The sequence below is a fragment of the Cottoperca gobio genome, chromosome 19 (assembly GCF_900634415.1).
Source record: "Cottoperca gobio chromosome 19, fCotGob3.1, whole genome shotgun sequence".
Lineage (NCBI taxonomy): Eukaryota > Metazoa > Chordata > Actinopteri > Perciformes > Bovichtidae > Cottoperca > Cottoperca gobio.
Window position 1 is genome coordinate 512,155 of NC_041373.1, and position 20,346 is coordinate 532,500.

Consider the following 20,346-nt stretch of genomic DNA (forward strand, 5'->3'; position numbering starts at 1 on the left):
AGGAAGAAAAGTAAAAGTGTGTGTGCCAGCAGCGTGTTACAGTGTGTAAGTGATAGCGGAGCAGTGTAAGTCAGACACATCCAGCTAGAGGTCAGCCAGGCTGCTGTGTGTCCTGTCTGCAGACACAGGCGTGCACACTGCTCCAGCAGTCTTGTTTCAATGATTATGTTATCCTCCGCCAAGCTTCTGTCATCTTTGACAACATGCTGCTGATCATATTATAAAAAAATCCCGATCTTTTTAATCAAGATGATTTAAATACAGTGAGTAAACAAGGAGAGGCCTTAACAGATGTTACTGTGAGTATCAGCGGGGGTGGAAATCAGCACTAAAACAATTAGAAATGACTAATGGATTAGTCATTTGCCAGAAAAATTAATCATCCTCAATTTTTTACAATCAATTAATCATTTGTCATTTGCTAAGCAAAATTGCAGACATTACCTCGTTCAAGTGTCTCTACCTAATGTGAAGATTTGCTGTTTTGCTGTCAATTAGTGCCTATACTGCTGGTCATTAATCACTATTTCTACATACATTTTATAGACTGCCTGACATGTGCGTGTATAAATAAGGCTATACACTTAAATGCATTTCAAGGTTCTTGGAACTTCTTCAAAAACTGTCACCTTATATGGTTATTTAGCTATAAGGGATTGCAGATAAGTGTAATTCATTGTTTGCTGAAAGGGAAAATCCTGTTGATACAGTGTGTGTCAGTTGTTTCTTACCACATTTATTTTCTACAGATTGGCCAGGTTTGTCTTCTTTTGGCATGTGTGTCTAGCAGAACATTTGCACTTATCGTGTTTACACAGCTTACATTAGCTTTGTTCTTGGTTCTGTTCTGTATTTCTCTCTCTTTGTTACTGACAGACTCTCAGTATTTAGTTTACATCCCCAGTGTTTACTGCCATGAAACCCACAGTGGAGGGAAGCACTGATTTCAGACTACAGACACTGTAGAACTGCTCAATCACTCTCCTGGGGATTTCAATGTGCTAGTATGTGTGTGCATTTGGGTGCACTTCTGCTGCTAAAACCTGGTTAAATCACTGTAGTATTTAGCCTGCTATTGAACAGATGATAGCAGCATCCCCCTGTGTGTGTGTGTGTGTGTGCGTGTGTGTGTGTGTGTGTGCGCGTGTGTGTGTGTGTGTGTGTGTGTGTGTGTGTGTTAAATAATTGATAAGGAAAAGTGGAGCAGAATGTAAAAGAGATGAAGTGGTGGTGGTGTAATACTGCCCTTAGAGTCAAATTCCATTATTTTTGATACCCAACTCGATAACATGGTAAAAAAACAAAAGCAGATTTATAAAAACAAACACTGTGGGCTCTGCATGGTCATGTGTGTGCGTAATTTGTCACTGGAAGCCTGTCAGTCCAACGAGAGGTGATACAGTGATTGTTCTGTAAATTCAAATAAGTGGTTTAAAAGTACCACAAATACCACAATTGAGTAAAAAAAAACACACACAAATTTGTACTTTTCCTGTACTTTCATTTCAAAAAGCTGACAACAATATTGTGCAAATGGCTGATAATCATATAACCAAAGTTTTTCCTCATCCTAATTTTACAATGTCAGGGATTTTTTGGCTTGTAAATTCAATGTCTATTAAACACAGGCAAGCTAAAAATGTGATATGAGGACTTGAATGTGTGATGTCATCAAGTGACACGCTCAGCATTTGTGAACCCACAACTGTATTGATTGGTGATAGCCACTGTGACCTAGGCCTCTGGCCACAAACACAGGGTGCTGCTGATAGGCTGCTTCTGTCCGCATGTCACAAGTGAGGAAGTTCAACGATCAGAGCAGTGTTTTTGCACGTCTAAACACATTTAGAAAATATCCCACATATACTGCCTTTTTTTCACCATGCTGTAGTGTTTCAGATTTTTCAATTTACCTTATAAGCAGCAGTTGGTTGTGATTTATTTACAAACAGTATGAAAACCAACTAACATGCTGTTCAAATTCATTACAATGAAGGTCAAGGCTGCATTAATTTCCATTGCTGTGTTTGGAAAATGTAACAATGTCGCTTTCTTTTGCCTGCTGCAGGCAAATGATGATGTCTGCCTGAAATGGTTCTGTGCATTAATAAATCATTTAACCAGAGTGCGGATTTAGCAACCAGTTCAGTGGAACCAGATTTACAGTAACTGAAAGGACTTTCTGCGGTCAGCTCATTATGTGCAGAATTCATCCACCATTTGGATGATTGACAATAAGAAATGCCAAATCGAATACTGTTTTCTGTCCTAGATGTGTAAATGCAGTGAGTCGACATTGTTCTCTTTATGAGGGTATCGCAGGGATCAGATGCTAGCTGCTCTAATGAATAGATGCCCTTCTAAATGCCTTGTGTGCACGATACACTGAATGAGAGCCAGTTACTATGCACAGGGCCATGGTTTTATCCTTTTATTTATGAAAACTAAAATAATAAATAATTTGGCTGTACTTGATGTTTTCTTTTACATTCAGATTGTACCTGCTTGCAAGGCATGAAAAAGAGTGTGTATGTGTTGGTGTCACTGGGTTCATTTACCAGCTAGACTCTTCTCTCCACAGAGTGCCACCATTATCAGACATGTTCACTGTACACCAATCACACACACACACACACACACACACACACACACACACACACACACACACACACACACACACACACACACACACACACACACACACACACACACGCGCGTATATGGCAATAATTTATTCTTTAGCAAGCAAACGAGTAAAAGAGCTTTCACATTGTCCCTACTGAGTTTATATTCTGAGCTGCCAAAAGGTGTTTGTTCATGTTCTCTCTGTCAAACTGTCTGGTGAATAACTTGACTGGTTACTTTGGCAAGTCAATGCCCAATTTTGGCTGATTGAAGTGATCAGTTAAAGCCCTGAGAGAAGTAAAGGTTTGCTGTTATTATGCGTTTTTCTTAAACCTACTTGCTATTTTCTCATTAAAACCCTCACAAAAAGCTTACTTTACAACACCATCAATCGGATTCTGATTTGGTCACAAGACATATATCACTGTTACCATGATGACACTATCTGGAATATAGTGGGTTGTGTGTTTAACCACAAACAGATGCACAGACAAAGTGCAAACACAATTGTAGTGAAGAATGGACAGAGGGAGTATAACGAGTCAGTTGGAAAGTAGATTTAACCCTAAACTCTGATTTAAAGCTGGAATAAGCCAGCAGCCATACACTGTATGTGGTGTTAGTGTGAGTATGTGTGATGGATATATGACATTGTCTCTCATAGAACAATGTAAATTATTGATTAAAGAAAGACTGTGGCAAAGGGGAATACTGATGGTGTATGCTTGCTGTTACTTCAGTGTGTTTGAGACATTCAGCTCTGAATACTCGACCAGATGTTGTTCTGTATGCAGATCCAATTCATGAATTTGTTTCACATTACACACCCTCATTGTTCTACATGCCTGGCTCGCTAGCATTCAAACACAATGTTTCTGAAGAAATGGTGGTGGGTTAGACCTAATACAATTCTCACACACCTGGTGTGAGAAATCATCCATATGTGTACTCTGTAACAGTAACAACACAACACAATATATACTGTATATATGGGTCAATTCACTGGCAGCATTAGTCTTATTTTGTTCCAACTGGAATGAAAAGGGCATCTGGAGGCCTTAACCTAGTTCAACTAACCTGATTTTAGTTCTTTCATTAAAAAAATAATGTTTTTGTGCCATCATGAATCATTAGCTTGTTTTGAATCTGTCTCATGTAACCCAGCAGTACTGGATGAATGTGTCTCTGGTTCTATCACTGCTTGTCGCTGCTTGTCTCTGCCTGGATTCAAACTTCTTGTTGCCTGAAGGCCTCACTCACAGACATAATCATTCTGGTACATGTGTAGAAGAGAAAACAAGACAGTCATATAATAAGAAGAATTAAACCAACAAAGCTTTAAATACCGACTGAACGCTTTGACATCTTTACATCTGGTGGCCCAGTAGTTAAGATGCATACCATATAGCTGCAACATCTGCGGATTAAATCTAGCTGGGGATCTTTGTTCCATGTCCTACCCCTTTCATTTCCTGTCTGTCCATCTACTGTCACTATCAAAATAAAGGCGCAATAATATCTTATAGTTTGGAAAACCTTGCAGCTCACACCTTACCGTTTGTTGTGGTGGATCAAATTGAGTCACAAGCGAGTGTATAAAAAGTTGAGATTTCTTTGTCGGACTGCTATTTCCAAAGTTAAGAATGAACTTTCAAGCTCAGGTGGAACAGTTCTAAACTTGAGCGTGAAAGTTCATTTGTTACCTTGTGAATGGTTCACTGACTCTGGTGCTTTCATGGTCTTCATCTCACTGCCCTCATCAATGAATGGAGTTGTTGGTGTTAAGTAGTAAAGTTGAATCTTTATGGCTGTTGCATTGATATTGTATCATAAACTACAATTAATTTCTGTTAGCAGTATGCAGACCTTTAATTACTTTTCTCTAAGAAGTTATTTATACAAAGACTGCCTGCTCACTCAGATGTAATGTGTATTTGACATTTGTAATAACAGGCGTGTGTATCTGAACAATATCTCCCTCTGCAACGTGAAGAGATGGAGAGAAGATGAAAAGATAGACAGAGAGAGAGAGAGAGAGAGAGAGAGAGAGAGAGGGGATATAGGTAAAGAAGAGGAAGGGGGAGGATTAAAGAGGGTAGTAACACAATCCAATTTTCTCAAGTGCCTCCAGTCGTTTGTCTTGTGCTATGAAACAGGAGACTGTGTGTGTGTGTGTGTGTGTGTGTGTGTGTGTGTGTGTGTGTGTGTGTGTGTGTGTGTGTGTGTGTGTGTGTGTGTGTGTGTGTGCGTGCGTGCGTGCGTGCGGTAATTAACGCCACTAGAATAACAGCCTCTGGACACAAGTTGTTCTACTCGCCTGGCTTGTGGAAGCGTCTGTGGGTGTGTGTGGACTCACATTTCAGACAGGTAACACTGGAAACCGTCCACACCCCAAACACGTCAGGGAGCAGTTAGAGGAGAGAGTGATCACTTTTATCAGACCCGCCTCTATACACTCTTTGTGTGACACTGTTTTTTATTTGTTCCTCTGTAATAGCCTGAGATATCAGAGACCATTTGTCTTCTGCAACACACGCAACACACACACTCATCCTTGTAACTCTGCAAACCCAGTGCAGACCTACTTTTGCATGCTCGCACAAATAGAGATCTTCTTTGTTCACTGCATCAACCCCAGAGCTTTGTGTGTTTGTGTGTGTGTGTGTGTGTGTGTGTGTGTGTGTGTGTGTGTGTGTGTGTGTGTGTGTGTGTAAAATTGCTGCCCAGAGGCTTCCCCTGTGTCCTTCGAGCTCACATGCACATTTTTCTTTCTTCTCTTTACCTCTAGAGTTGAGTCGACTCTTGTTGAAGTCACATGAATCAGTAGCCCTGCTCTGTACCCTGTGTGTGTGTGTGGTGTGTGTGTGTGTGTGTGTGTGTGTGTGTGTGTGTGTGTGTGTGTGTGTGTGTGTGTGTGTGTGTGTGTGTATATATAGTTGTATTGTATTACCATTATTATTATTACAACTTATTGACTTTTACACCACTATGACGTCACTGTCCCACTGTGTAGTGTTTCACAACTATCACGTCCAGCTGATAACAACTGAAGTTTGGCCTTGAGACATGCCATTATGTAACATACAAAACAATAGACCATAAAATATGAGTGAACACAGCTGAGGTCTTTAGGCATGCTATAAAATGTAAGCATTAGTTTACCGTGTACACACTAAGGTGTGTGGCTCTCCAGTACTCTGTTCTTTCATTGCTTTATCCATCTATATGGATAATCTTTATGTATCTTCCATCTTAAATGCCCCCTGAATCAACCGTGACATCACAAGACATAGATGTCCTGTCATGTCCACATATTTCCAGGTTGGTTATAAGAAAAGTTAATATCTAAATCATTTAAAATACCAAATGTGAATTAAATGCCAGGCAGGAGTTTCGTGTCAGCAGCTTCTTCTCAACAATAAACAACTCTACAGGGAACAATCTCCTGTAAAAGAGTTCTCTCTGAGTAATACATTCAATTAGGACATGTGCAATGATCCTGATGGCTCTGATATTGTCTCTTGCTCTCACACATTTTGGAAATATATAAACTGAGGCAGCCCATCCACATCTAGTGCAAAAAAGAGTCAGTTTTATTCATTAGGAGTGACACAGTACACACAGTTCACAGTTTGGTAAGTTCTTGGTACAGCAGGGGGTAAACACACAGAAATAGTACACATGAAACTACCATCATTTTGCTGTAAAAAGGAAAATGCCCAAACATTGGCATATGGTCAATAAGAAAAAACTCAAATGTCTTGTCGTTAATTCTCCATCTTTATTACAAAAGTTTAAGCTTCTTATTCAGTTTATGGTTATACTCAGTCAAAGCTCTATTGTAAGTTGCTCTCTGTTGTCCATTGTTGGTGAGAGCAACTGCTGGGGCAGTGAGTAATTACTGGACACCTTCATCTTGTGCTTGTTCATACAGGAAAGGAACAAGACACTGACTGACATTATACATAATGTAAAAGGCTTTTATAGTGGGGCTCAAGCACTGTAACTGTGATTATTTCAGGTGATGATGCCGTCACAAATGATTTACAATGTTAGATTGTCACATTAACTTCCAGTGAAATCCTAACCCTACCAAACATGCTAAATGACATTTCTGGCTGTAGTTTCTCATTTGAGTTTGCCGAGCTATACAACCAGCTACATTTATGTTTTGCATGTACTAAGATGTATAGCTAACTACATTCTTTAAGGCTGATTTGACAGTAATTATCTAGTTCATAAGGCGCACTGTGTTGCATACTGAAGCAAGCATCCTGTAGCAAACGGTTTGGGACAGATACACTCATAATAACCATACTAACCATATTATCATTATTGTATGTACGATGATGTTGCAGTAGTTGATTTAAGATTCATAATAGAAAATCATGTAGGGTATGGGTGTTTCAGCAATGTGAGTTACCTTGTTTTTCTGCTTCTTCCAGTATGATTGGAACACAGTGTTGAATCCAGGTACATTGTTTCTATGGACTATCCATAAGTTTGGTGCAGATTTTCTCACGAGGCTCCTACTGACAGACACAGTATAGCATGTTGGAGAGGCTGCATATAAAATGTAATGAAAGATTTGGCCACTGTTATGTTCAAAAAACCTTCCAGCACTACCAACTCGTGGAATCAGCTCTGTAGGTGTTCTGTAAGTCATCAGTCCTGTGTCTGCTTCTTCTTGTGCAGGATGGATTGAGTGCTAAAATGTGCGTGCACAGTCTGCAGGCAGGCATGCAGGGAAGACAGGAGGGATTTTCCCATACTGCCTCTGCAGCGGCTGCCCTAGATTCCACCGAACGATTGTCTCGATGCAACTCAGCTATTATTAGAGCTGTATTATCAGAGAGATGGAGTGAGAGAGGAAAGAAAATGAAGAGAGGAAGAAAAAGTGACACAGAGAAAAGGAAAGCATGCCTTGTTTTTCTTTCACTTTGTGTCCTCGCTCGCCTTCTGCTGAATATTCAAAACTTTGTATCTTTTGGTTTCCATTAGAAGTTGGCTTCAGTATTCTTGACAGTGTTCCATATTTCAGACCAGGGTTGATATAGGCTCTTTGTTAGATTCTGATTTTCACTGCAACCGGATTGTATGTGGTCACCTCAGCTTTCAATGCTGTTCAAACGGGAACCTCATATCATTTCATAAATGGGTGGGGGGGTGCGTGCCGCAAATTTCTTTTAGTTCACCCCTCTCCTTTCCTCCGCTCTGTCTCTGACTGTAGGTGTGTGTGTCGGGAGCGAAGTTTGCGAAACACAGCGGAGGAGGGAATGTGAATGTGAATGCGCAAAGCAAAATAAATAAATTATTAAAAACAAAATGACTTTATATACAAACAATTTTGCGACCCCCCTGCAGTACGGTTGCGGACCCCCTGTTGAAGACCTATGCTTTAAACTACAGAAAAGATGATAGAATATCTGCTCTGGCATTTGTAAAGCAGTTGTTGGGGGTCTGTAATTGTCCAAATGTTATGGAGCTGCCAAGTAATATTAAGTTAAACATATTTACTGATACATTAAACAGATAAGGAGTTAGTGTTTATTTTATTAAGCAAAAGTTCTCTTTACCTGATTCATGTTTTATTCTTCACATCTATCTTTGATTGATACCTACATAGGTTGTGTCTAATGACATGTGATAGCTAAGGAAAAGTATTTGCATTGTACAAAATTGCAGTGCTATCGCAATGTAGTCCATTGGAGAATGTGGAAATGCGTTAAAGATAAAAGTGATTCAGCCTGAAATCAGTGGTTCAGAAGGAAGTGTTTGAGTTAGTATTATTCTTGTTTTGCGTCTACAACACAGTGCTATTTTTGGATGTGCCTTTTTCTCCCCTCTCTTCCTCTCACCTCTCTCTCCCTCCTCTATCCTGGGCCCACGCATCCTTCGTATGGAGGAGATGAAGGAGGAATAAAGGAGCGGGGAAGCTGGGTCACATCACTCTGCTCAAGGCTGTTTACTTTGTCTCTCTCTCTCTCTCTCTCTCTCTCTCTCTCTCTCTCCATCTCTCTCTCTCTCTCCTCTCTCTCTCTCTCTCTCTCTCTCTCTCTCTCTCTCTCTTTCTCTCTCTCTCTATCTCTCTCTTTCTAGCTCTGTATCTTTTTCTCTGTTTATCTCTTTTTCTGTCTGCCAAGTCTTTCTTTCTCTCTCTCTCTCCTTCTTTACCAGCTTTTCCCCATTTCCACATATTCATTCTCTCAATTAGTATGTACTTGCTTTGCACATCTCTACACTATTTATCGTTCTTGCCATCTTGTGTCTGCTCTGGTTCCCATTCGGGTTTGAGAGAGAGAAAGAGACAGAGACAGAGAGAGGCAGAGAGAGACAGACAACAGTGAGACACAGAAACAGAGAGAGAGAGAGAGAGAAAGAGAGAGAGAGAGACAAAACAAAAAAACCTGTGCAAAGTGTCGGAAATAAAAGCGCTGGAAGCGATAGCACCTTGTAAAAACCTCGGCAGTCCGCATTTTGAGGGGAGGGTTATATAAAATCCTCCGCTGTGGACCCGGTCTGCTTTCTCCACTTTTACACCATGTTGATTTTTTGTTTGCTTTAAAACTTTTAGCCGTATAATAAAAAATGTCTTGGCTGCTACTTAAATTAAAACCAGGGATGTCACTGCTATCTGAGACACACTCCTCTTCACTCAGACTTTCATCCACCTGTCCCTGCTTTCTTAAAGTCTGCCCCTCATCCCCAACTTTGCAGGGTTTTGTTTTCTCACTTGATGCATTATTTATTTTTCTCCTGCGCTTTATAGCAGGCTTTTGTTTTACCTCTAACATTATCACCTCCTCCTCCATCTCTACCTCCTCAACCCGTTCGCCCCATGTCATCTTTTCAACTGTATCCACTTTCCTTTCACCTGCCTCACCCAAACCACTTTCCTCACTTTTCTGTACATCATTATTAATACACACGGACACAGCAGTGGCGCGGCGAGGCTCGCGGAGCAGCCACCGGCTGTCCAGATGAAGTTATCACATCCGCTGCAGCGGCCACCGCTGGGGGGGACCCCCACCACCACCACGGCCGCGTCAGCGGTCGCCCCCTGCGGTGAGATCCCCCCCTTAGCAGCAGCCACTCGCTGCTCGACTAGAACCGGCGCAGCCGTGGACGGCTCCCCCGCATTAGCAGCCGCCCCTCCTGGACCAGACGGAGCTGGCTCCCCACGTCTCGGACAGGCTCTCGCGGTGTGTCCCTCCTCTCTGCAACCAAAACACTTCATAACTGATGAAGTCGCAAAAATCACATAGTCATCATCTACTTTAACGTAGAAGCAGAGGTTGAGCTCCACATCCCAGTTATTAAGTATCATATATACCTGTCTACGGTGCGACACTACGTGTTTCAGTAACTGAGACTTACAGCCAGACAGGATCTTTTTCACCGGGGAAACAACTTTCCAGTGTCTGGACAGCTCTCTACTGAGGAATTCATCAGTTATGAACGGAGGGACGTTAGACATAACTACTCTGGTTGCAGGCAGGGCCAGTGGCAACACCTGCACAAGCAGATCATTCACCACGATACCTGTCTCGATGACGCGGTTCACCTTCTCCAGCTGGGCCAGGAAAATTCATCCGCACCAGTGATTTTATACTGCCATGTCCGACCTTTTCTGCCACAGCTAAACCTACATCTTCTATACTACACGGGAAGCCGGCTGAGATTTTTATACCGTGCTTCCTCGTCAGCTTGGTGAATTCCCCATTTACCATGGCGTCAGATAGAGAGAGACACACAGAGACACAGAGAGAGAGAGACAGACAGAGAGAGGGAGAGAGAGACACATAGAGAGACAGAGAGACACAGACAGAGAGAGGGAGAGAGAGACACAGAGAGACACAGACAGAGAGAGGGAGAGAGAGACACAGAGAGACACAGACAGAGAGAGAGAGAGAGAGAGAGAGAGAGAGAGAGAGAGAGAGAGAGACAGAGGCAGATAGACAGAGAGAGGGACACACAGAGACACAGAGAGAGAGAGAGAGAGAGAGAGAGAGAGAGGCAGATAGACAGAGAGAGGGACACACAGAGACACATAGAGAGAAAGAGAGACACAGATAAAGAGAGAGAGAGAGAGAGAGACAGAGAGAGAGAGAGACAGAGGCAGATAGACAGAGAGAGGGACACACAGAAACACATAGAGAGACAGAGAGACACAGATAAAGAGAGAGAGAGAGAGAGAGAGAGAGAGAGAGAGAGAGAGGCAGATAGACAGAGAGAGGGACACACAGAGACACAGAGAGACACAGAGAGAGAGAGAGAGAGAGAGAGAGAGAGAGAGAGAGAGGCAGATAGACAGAGAGAGGGACACACAGAGACACAGAGAGACACCAGAGAGAGAGAGAGAGAGAGAGAGAGAGAGAGAGAGAAGAGGAGAGAGAGGCAGATAGACAGAGAGAGGGACACACAGAGACACAGAGAGACACAGACGAGAGAGAGAGAGAGAGAGAGGAGAGAGAGAGAGAGGGCAGATAGACAGAGAGAGGGACACACAGAGACACAGAGAGACACAGAGACGAGAGAGAGAGAGAGGAAGAGAGAGAGAGAGAGAGGCAGATAGACAGAGAGAGGGACACACAGAGACACAGAGAGACACAGAGAGAGAGAGAGAGAGAGAGAGAGAGAGAGGCATATAGACAGAGAGAGGGACACACAGAGACACAGAGAGACACAGAGAGAGAGAGAGAGAGAGAGAGGAGAGAGAGAGAGAGAGAGAGAGCAGAGGCAGGGAGATAGACAGAGAGAGAGAGGACACACAGAGACACAGAGAGACACAGAGAGAGAGAGAGAGGAGAGAGAGAGAGAGAGGCAGATAGACAGAGAGAGGGACACACAGAGACACAGAGAGACACAGAGAGAGAGAGAGAGAGAGAGAGAGAGAGGAGAGAGAGAGGCAGATAGACAGAGAGAGGGACACACAGAGACACAGAGAGACACAGAGAGAGAGAGAGAGAGAGAGAGAGAGAGAGAGAGAGGCAGATAGACAGAGAGAGGGACACACAGAGACACAGAGAGACACAGAGAGAGACAGATAAAGAGAGAGAGAGAGAGAGAGAGAGAGAGAGAGAGAGAGAGAGAGAGAGAGAGAGAGAGAGAGAGAGAGGTGACCTTGTAGAAGAGGGGACGTCTCTTCATGCTGTCATTGGGTATTACTTCAGCTCATCTGCTCTCTTATTCTATCTCTCTCCTTCACATTACTTGCACCCCAGTGAAGCTCCACAACAGAGCCAGTCTTCTCTCCTCTCTATGTTCTGTCTCTGTTGTGTTGGACAGAACATAGAGAACCTTTAACCTGGTTAGACCGTGTTAAGCTGATTCTTTGTGGAGTCTTGTTTAACTGCTTTGAGGGAATTGTATTAGTTTGGTGATTTAACATAAACATGAGAAACATTTCCCTGACTTCAACTGTGTATTTATTGGATATAAAGTATTACCTGTGGATTTTGACATTTGATTGTGAAGTAGATTTTTTGAGTCTCTGTGTTTTCCATCATTATTAAGAAGAGGTGAATGGTGATAATATGAGAGTGGAAACTAAATGGCATTTGAATAAACATGTAGGAGAAGTCAAAAATTATTCCTTGGACCTAAAATACTGTATGGAAATATGATTAGAGTTTTTCCATTTCTATTTTATGTAATGGCAATTGTAGTGTAAAGAAATCCTGATTATGTGGAAATGTATTAGAGAGAAGTCGAGAGTTTGGGTATTCTAATACACAACTGACTGATACAGAACATGAGATATAAGAATTATGAACCAGGAAAGGCTATTTTGTTTAAGAACCATTTCAAGTGTGCTTTTAAGGTGCAAACTGCGCACACTGTGAACAAGTCAAAAAGTCTTAAAATGCCTGTTCTTTGGATGTAAAACATTGTATGGGAGCAATTTAACAGAGTTAACGTGTTAATTGAAGTTGAAGCACTGAAAGGCTTTCAAGTTTCACTTGAAGTGTAAATGTGACTGGAAGGAGTTGATGTGTCTGTTGAAGTGTAAGAACTGAATGCAGTTGAAATATAGGTTTCAAGTTTACGACCATGTAGACAGTTCACAAGTCAGTTTATATGTAAAGACTTTTTGAAATTTCTGTTCAATGCACGTGCGTGTGTGTGTGCGTGTGTGCGTGTGTGCAGAGCCAACTAGGGGTAGAAAAGCTGAAAAATGTAACATGAGGCGGCTGATGTCTTGGGCTGGATGTAGGAGCAGTTGCACTGGAACATCCACAGCTCGGTCCATTCATCTTGAGTCTAATAACTCACGATATCCTAGTATCCCTTCATCAACCTTCTTTCTCTCTGCCTCCATCTCCCTTTGTCCTTATTTATCTGCAGTATCTCTCTGAGTCGGTGTTTTGTATTTTTATGCATGATGAGATGTCTCTCTCTTTCTCTCTCTATCTGAATGTTTCTTGCTTGTTGATAATTGCGAGGGGAAGCCAGCCAGCAACCCAGCGACTTGGAAGCTGCTTCATATATTTATGTACCTCTTGGGGACCATCTCTTTATCAAAGTCTGTGTCTCTCTCCCTCCCTCCCTCTCTCTCTTCCCCTGATTGATATTCTGTAGCAGTAGAAAGCAGCAGCATCATTTGCTCCGTTGTCAGGAAAAGGGAGCCTTGGTTACGGCGTTGTCAACCTGGTTGCCGTTGTGGTAGGCTAGTCACTCAGTTTCCAGGCAGCCTGACTCTCCTCTGTTTGTGGTTATCACATCCATCCTCCTTATTTAAGCCACCATGCCGGCGACAGTCGTGGCCGGACCTATAATGTTTTTGGTTCGTCCGTCGGTCCCATTCTCGTAAATGCGATATCTCAGGAACACCTTGAGGGAATTTCTTCAAATTCAGCACAAACATCCCCTTGGACTTAACGATGAACTGATTAGATTTTGATGGTCAAAGATCAAAGATCAAGATCACTGTGAACTTACAAAACACGTTTTTGGCCATAACTCAAGAATTTACTAACTAATTATGGCACAATGTCACACAAATATCTAATAGAATAAAAAGATGAAGTGATGACATTGCATATACAAAATATTAAAGGTCAACTTTACTGTTGCATCATAATGTTCTGCAAAAACAATTTTCTGGCCATTGTTTAACGCCAAAACGCAGAAACAGAAAGGGAGACCATATTTCACATTTAGATACTGAATTGTTCATAATCTTGTGTGGCCACCTGGAAACTGCTTATTATATAGATTTTCTGTGCTGCTGGGTTGATGATGTGTGTGAAGCATCCACATTTTAGAATGTTTGACTTCTTTGCTTTACTTTTTTGTTTTATTTCTTAAATGGGTTAATAATCTTCATTCTTCTCTCTGCCAGAAGAGAAGCAGAACAAGCAGAAGAACAGTCTGCTCTGTCCAGTTTTTTTATTTATTGATTTGGACCCAACGTACCTGTATGAGTCCACCCTCGTCACTTCACCAGGACAGGGGGCTCCTCTTCCTCTTTTAGTCCACCAGAATATTCACTGGAATTATATGTGGAATATGTCAGGATAGTGATAATATTCCATTTTGCCAACAAAATACATCTAATGTCTTTTATTAAATTCCTTCAAAGTGTTCACTACATATATTATAATATGAGTCTGGACAGACACGGATGTACACTGCAATTTAAACTGCCCGGATCCTTTTTGCCCTTAGTTGTATTTGACATTTTCTTTTTCATCACCGGGTACAAATGATGCTCTCATATTCATTTCCTCTTTGTTCTTGATATCACATTCTTCACATCTCTTCCCTTTCCTTCTATTCTTGCCTTTAGTTCCATTTCATCCTCCTCTTCATCTTTTCTTCTCCTTTGTGCTGTCACTGGTGATGCTTTCCTCTACATCATTTTAATTTTCCTCTCCTCTATTCCTTGCCTCTCTGTATGTTTCCTCCCCCAAGCCATTCAATCCATTTCTGTCTCTAGTTTTATTCAAATAAGTCTGATTCAGTCATTGCACAATAATCAGATTCAGCATTTCTTTCTCTCTTTCTTTATATGTTTAATATAATGATCAAATGGTCCTCTTCAAATTATCAGCAGTTTCACAGTTTATTTGATTTCCTTTTGTCTTGTATTTTCTTGTCCTCTGGTGTCCGTTTACAACCCAAACACGCCACGTTCCTCCTTAAAGTCCCTTGGTTTTCATTCTGATTGTATTTTTAATCAAATCTTACTTACCGGTACTTCTATTTTCACCCCCTTTTATTTTTTTTTATTAGACATTTTCATCCCTCAATCATTCTATCTTCTGCTTTATTTCTCTTTCGCTACATAATTGGTTGTCTTCATCCTCCTTATTATCCCCTCTGCTTCTCTCTCATGGTTTGCCTCTGCTCAGTACCTGCAGGTCTGTGCTCTTCACAAATTCACATGAGCACAAGAGTGATTTCTTTTTTTCAGGCTCAGCTGCCGTCTTCTCTGCTTTTGTGTCATTTTCTCTCCCTCCCTTGGTTCTAAATAAAAGCTCTGTGCTCGTTGTATGTGAGTAGATCTCACATGCCACTCGGGTACTCTTGCAGTGTTAAAGTGCCCTATCCATTACGACTCTTTGATTCATATAAACCAGCTGATAAACCGTTGACTGTTCACTTTGCGGTTCCAGTACACGCAGTTTGAAGATAAAAATCCTCTGGCATATAAAGTATGATGTCATTCACATTTTTTGTTAGTTTGAAATGAATACATTTTGATAATTGCTTACTTGCCCCAATATCCTGTCTTATTCCAAGGTGAAGAAACACATACGTGAGTGTTTGCTGCAGGCTGTATATTACATACTGTATGTGGGCTTTGGGGCTGCCTTTCAGCCATTACCTACAGGATGTGCCAGCTAAAGGGCGCTCAGTCATTTAGTTTTGCACTTCCATAAGGTCGGGGTACTCACAACAGACAGAACTAAAAAGCCAACAGCCAAAGCAGCAGCGGGCGAGATATCATGACTTATGTTCCTAACATTTCTTCGCTGTGTTTTTTTGCAGAAAATATTGCGGGCAAGGCTTGGGTTTAAATACCTTGACTAGCTGTCTTTGTGAGCGTGCACTTCTTGTTCTATGTGTGCGAGGTGGAAGGGTTGGGGGGTAAAAGGGATATAGGACTCTTTTTAGCCTGGCTAGTCTACATGTTTTCTGTGCAGTCAAGCTCAATAAATCAGATTAGAGCTTTAGGAGAGCAGGATAGAGCTTACTCTGTGTGTGTGTGTGTGTGTGTGTGTGTGTGTGTGTGTGTGTGTGTGTGTGTGTGTGTGTGTGTGTGTGTGTGTGTGTGTGTGTGTGTGTGTGTGTGTGTGTGTGTGTGTGTGTGTGTGTGTGTGTGTGTGTGTGTGTGTGTGTGTGTGTGTGTGTGTGTGTGTGTGTGTGATTTATAGCAGTGCAACACTGGGGCTGAGGGACAGACAGACTGACAGACAGGAAGACAAACAGGGAAAAGGAGGAGGGTCATGAAGCTGCTTGGAAACATTATTAAATCATCAAAAATAGTTTGTTTGTTTGGCTTAAACACGACAATTACATTGCTGCAGAGTGGAAGTAAGAGAGGTGGGCTGCAAACATGCATAGTAGTAGTACACACAATGACTTGTCTTTGTTTTGTCTTCACATTAATGTTGTCTTCCATTATTTCCATCATGGAAATAGTCGCAGTTCAGCATCTGGTCTCGTCCCCTCTGTGTTCTATATATTCTGTATCAGTATGCGTTTTTTCAGCTTTCTCTGGCCCTCCATTTAAAAGGCAGATTTCGCTGCTCTATCTGCATTGGTCGTTTGCTTTCATGCCTTGTGCTCATTGGCTGCCAGCGGCCTCCAGTGCAGCCATCCACAAAGCTGCTCTGCAGCCGTTAGTGATGGGCAGATTATACAGCACTGCACCGCTAAACACACATTCACATATACCCATGTATACAGCCATATAATGTATGTGTACATGCAAAAACAGTCATCGAGACATTTGAATATATACACACATCAATGACACACACGCATCACATACAAATGGACTGTGTGCAGCATCTTCACTTCTTGACTAATGTCTACTCATTCCACTCGGTCTCTGGCCTCGTATCAGCTGTTCTTCGCTCAACACTCAAGGCCGTTAATTGTACAAACCCAAAAGAGGCTGTCAGCAGCGTCTCAACTCCATTTCAGGCTTAAGGCTGGACTTATCCATTATTTTAGTAATTGAGTATTCTACTGATTATTCCATTGATTAATCAAGTAATCTGATAAGAATTTCTTTCTTTCTCTATTTCTTTTCTACTTTCTTTTTTATTGCATACGATGAACTGTCAAAAAGAAAAGAAAAACATGATTTAACCCTAACCTGTAACCCTTTAAAAAACGTTACATGTGTTATGTTCTACTCCTATAAAGGTACTATAACTTTAATTGGTTGAAATTGTGAGAATGTGTTGAACTAAACAAAGCTTTGATGCAAGTTTTCTTAGTAATTGAGTTACTCAAGGACTCGTTTCAGCCTTACTGGACTTGCACTGACTCGCTGATGTCAATCAAACTATATATGTGGTGACAATAAGTGGTTTCACACACATACACACACACACACACACACTGACACCTTCCATCTTCCATCTGCACAGTGTGGAGGGTTTGTCTATGGTCAGTAAGGCTGCATGATTATGCCCAAAATAATAATCACAATTATTTTGATAAATATTCATACAATATTGATACATATATTTTGCAACTAACATTTAAATAAACAGTGCACTGCTTTCACTTTTATGTTGTGCTACATTACTTCTAATTTTAACTTCAGATTAGGGCTGCACAGTTTATTGGAAAAAACTGACATTACAATATTTTTCTTCCTGCAGTAAATTAAATCCTCTGGGCAAACACAGGTAAAACAAGTAATATTATAATATATAATATATTGCTCTTCTGCTCAGGACTGAAGCTGCAACATTCAGGAAAGTTTTTCACAGGTTGCTGCTGCAGGGTGTGTGCGGAGCGGCTTGACGGCTCCCCAAAAGTGAAGCCAAAACATCTGGATCGCCGGCTTGTGGCTGGCTGTTGTAGAAAAGGCTTGATCTGATATTCAGCAGAGTTTTCTATGAGCGGAGCACACATTTTAAACATCAATATTGCAGGCTATTATGTTCATTTAATTATTGGAAGCCAAAATCGTGATTGCGATTAATACTCGATTAATTGTGCAGCCCTAATGGTCAGCTTAATTTTTGTGTTTAGGTCAGTGTCCTAAATTGGTTGCTATGAGCAGGCCATGAAAAAGGAGTGACACACAGCCTGCAGCGATAGTGAGAGCTGCTATTGATAATATCATATGCTGTGCAGTGTTTCAAGTATGGCACCTGCTCTCCTTTGTTCTCTCTGTCTCTTATTTCTGCTCCTCACTGTGGCTGATAGAAGCCTACTGATTCAGAGCCGTGTGTGTATGTGTGTCCAATACTCACTGCTGCCTTCCGTTACTATAGCAACAGAGTTTTCCCATTCCTATCATGTGTATGTTTTTCCCGACTGAATACTTGGTGTGTGTGTGTGTGTGTGTGTGTGTGTGTGTACAGACTACAGTTTCATCCTTGCTCTGGACGTGTCAAGGTTATTAATATGATTGCTGATAGTAATCAGTGCGTGCAGATGGATCTCACACTGGATTGACAGGGGGACAGAGTCTATAGTTCAGGTCTTCACTTCTCACTGCATCCCTAATCATGCATGTGTACTGTACGGTCATAATCTATATGCAGAGGAATAAATGACAATCCGTACAAACGCTAGAGCAGTCAGCAGAAACACAGACATGGCTGCACACACACTATTTAAACCTTGCTGTGCATGTGTGTTCTGGTGGTGTTCACCTATCAGAGATTCACAGCACATAACTCAGGCTGAGGTTTGTGCATTGATGGCTTTCAAGGGTCAAGACTTGTCATACAGCTGCTGCTACTCCAGTACATAGACACACACACACACACACACACACACACACACACACACACACACACACACACACACACACACACACATACATACACACGCACCCTCCCTGTCATCATCTCTCCTCTTGTGCCTGACAGAGAGGCCTCAGCAGAGATAGACGAGAGTGGCTGCTGTGTTAGTTCTATGTTTGTTGTTCATGTTCTTATTTTCAGCACAGGCCAACTCAGCTCAGCCCTATAATGGCACATTTCTCCCCATTTTATTCCTTTTTCAAGCCTTTTCTGGGCTCGACTCGCTGGTGATCACAAAACAAGACCTTGTTTACTCAAGTGTGGCAAGCAGTGTCTTGTTGAAGCACAAAACAAAATCACTTTTGCATTATATTTATTTTAGGACATTATTATTAAAATGTAGGATCTAACGGATCTGTTCCTTTTTAAGAATCTCTCTATTTTTGTTTTAGTTTTGGGATGTGAAAATCTGTTAAAAATATCTATTTTAAAATAATAATCAAAAATAATTACAGGCAGTTCACATATTTTATTGGTTCATGTGTCTGATGTCATAATTGTAATGACATTGGTGTTGAAAAAATTAGTTGATTAATCTATTTTGAGCTTTTCTTTATTTTATATCATTGAATTTAATATCTTTGCTTGTTTTGTATGACCAACAGTCCAAATCCCAACCTGAAAACGTCACATTGGGCTATGGGAGGTTATGATGTCATCTATGGACTTAACAAATAATTAACAAATACATTTTTAATAAAAAAAGGTCAACAAATACAGATGATGAATCAATAATGAAAATAATTGCTACTTGTGTCCCTAAATGACATCACGCTGAAAGAATAAGCTGTTAATTAAAAATGAATAATGATAAATGTTGATGACACTCAGCTGAAGTGAAAGATCGAGACAGTGACAAATAGAGGTTAACCTTTGTTGTCTGCAATGAATAAGAGATGAAAGGCTGGATCGAGGATGGTCGAGCATGTGAGAGTGAGAGATTAGATCAGATGAGCAGCGAGGGAGCAGTGTCCTGGAATGACTGCTGTTGATACAACTGAAATGGACAGAGATCAGTGTAGATGGAGGTGTAGAGTGAGATGGGTATCCATGAAGGATAGATGGAGGTAATCATATACAGATAGATGGTAATACACATACACTGCAGTAATACTAAACAAAGGAGGACAGACTGAAGTAGCTGCCTTGGTGCATGCTGGCAGGGAGTGATCACTCAGTTGACTGCAGTAGTGCATTATGGGAGAGGAGGAGGGTGGGAGGCTGACTGAGGAGAGATGCACTCGTTGATCCCTCTTCATCTCCCTGCCTATGGAGGGAAGAGTGGGGGAGGGGTTAGGGTTATATAGAAGCAGGAATGAGGGAACAGGGATCAGACAGAGGAAATGTGCAGATGTAGAAAGGAAGATGGCTAATACACACACACACACACACACACACACACACACACACACACACACACACACACACACACACACACACACACACACACACTACCATTATTAACCATTATTGTTGACACTGTGATCAAACTGCATTTAATATGATCAACTATAATCAAAGCTGCTTGTGCTTGGCTCATACATCCCAAACCTATTTTAGTTTATATGCACTCAGAATGGGATTGTGTGTGTGTCAACACTACCCACGCTATGTGTTTCTACTGTGTGTTTATGTGTACAGTGTCTGTTAATGTGCAGACTTCTGTACATTTTGTACAAATAACGTCCTAGTCCTCCTTGTCGTCCAACTCTCTTCT

The 20,346-nt window shown here is 41.4% G+C and overlaps 1 protein-coding gene across 2 annotated transcripts in view; it reads left to right on the plus strand.

Annotated features, from left to right (window-relative positions):
• jmjd1cb (jumonji domain containing 1Cb) overlaps positions 1-20,346 on the plus strand; it is a 102,971-nt gene that overhangs the window by 21,091 nt on the left and 61,534 nt on the right. The window lies entirely within an intron of this gene.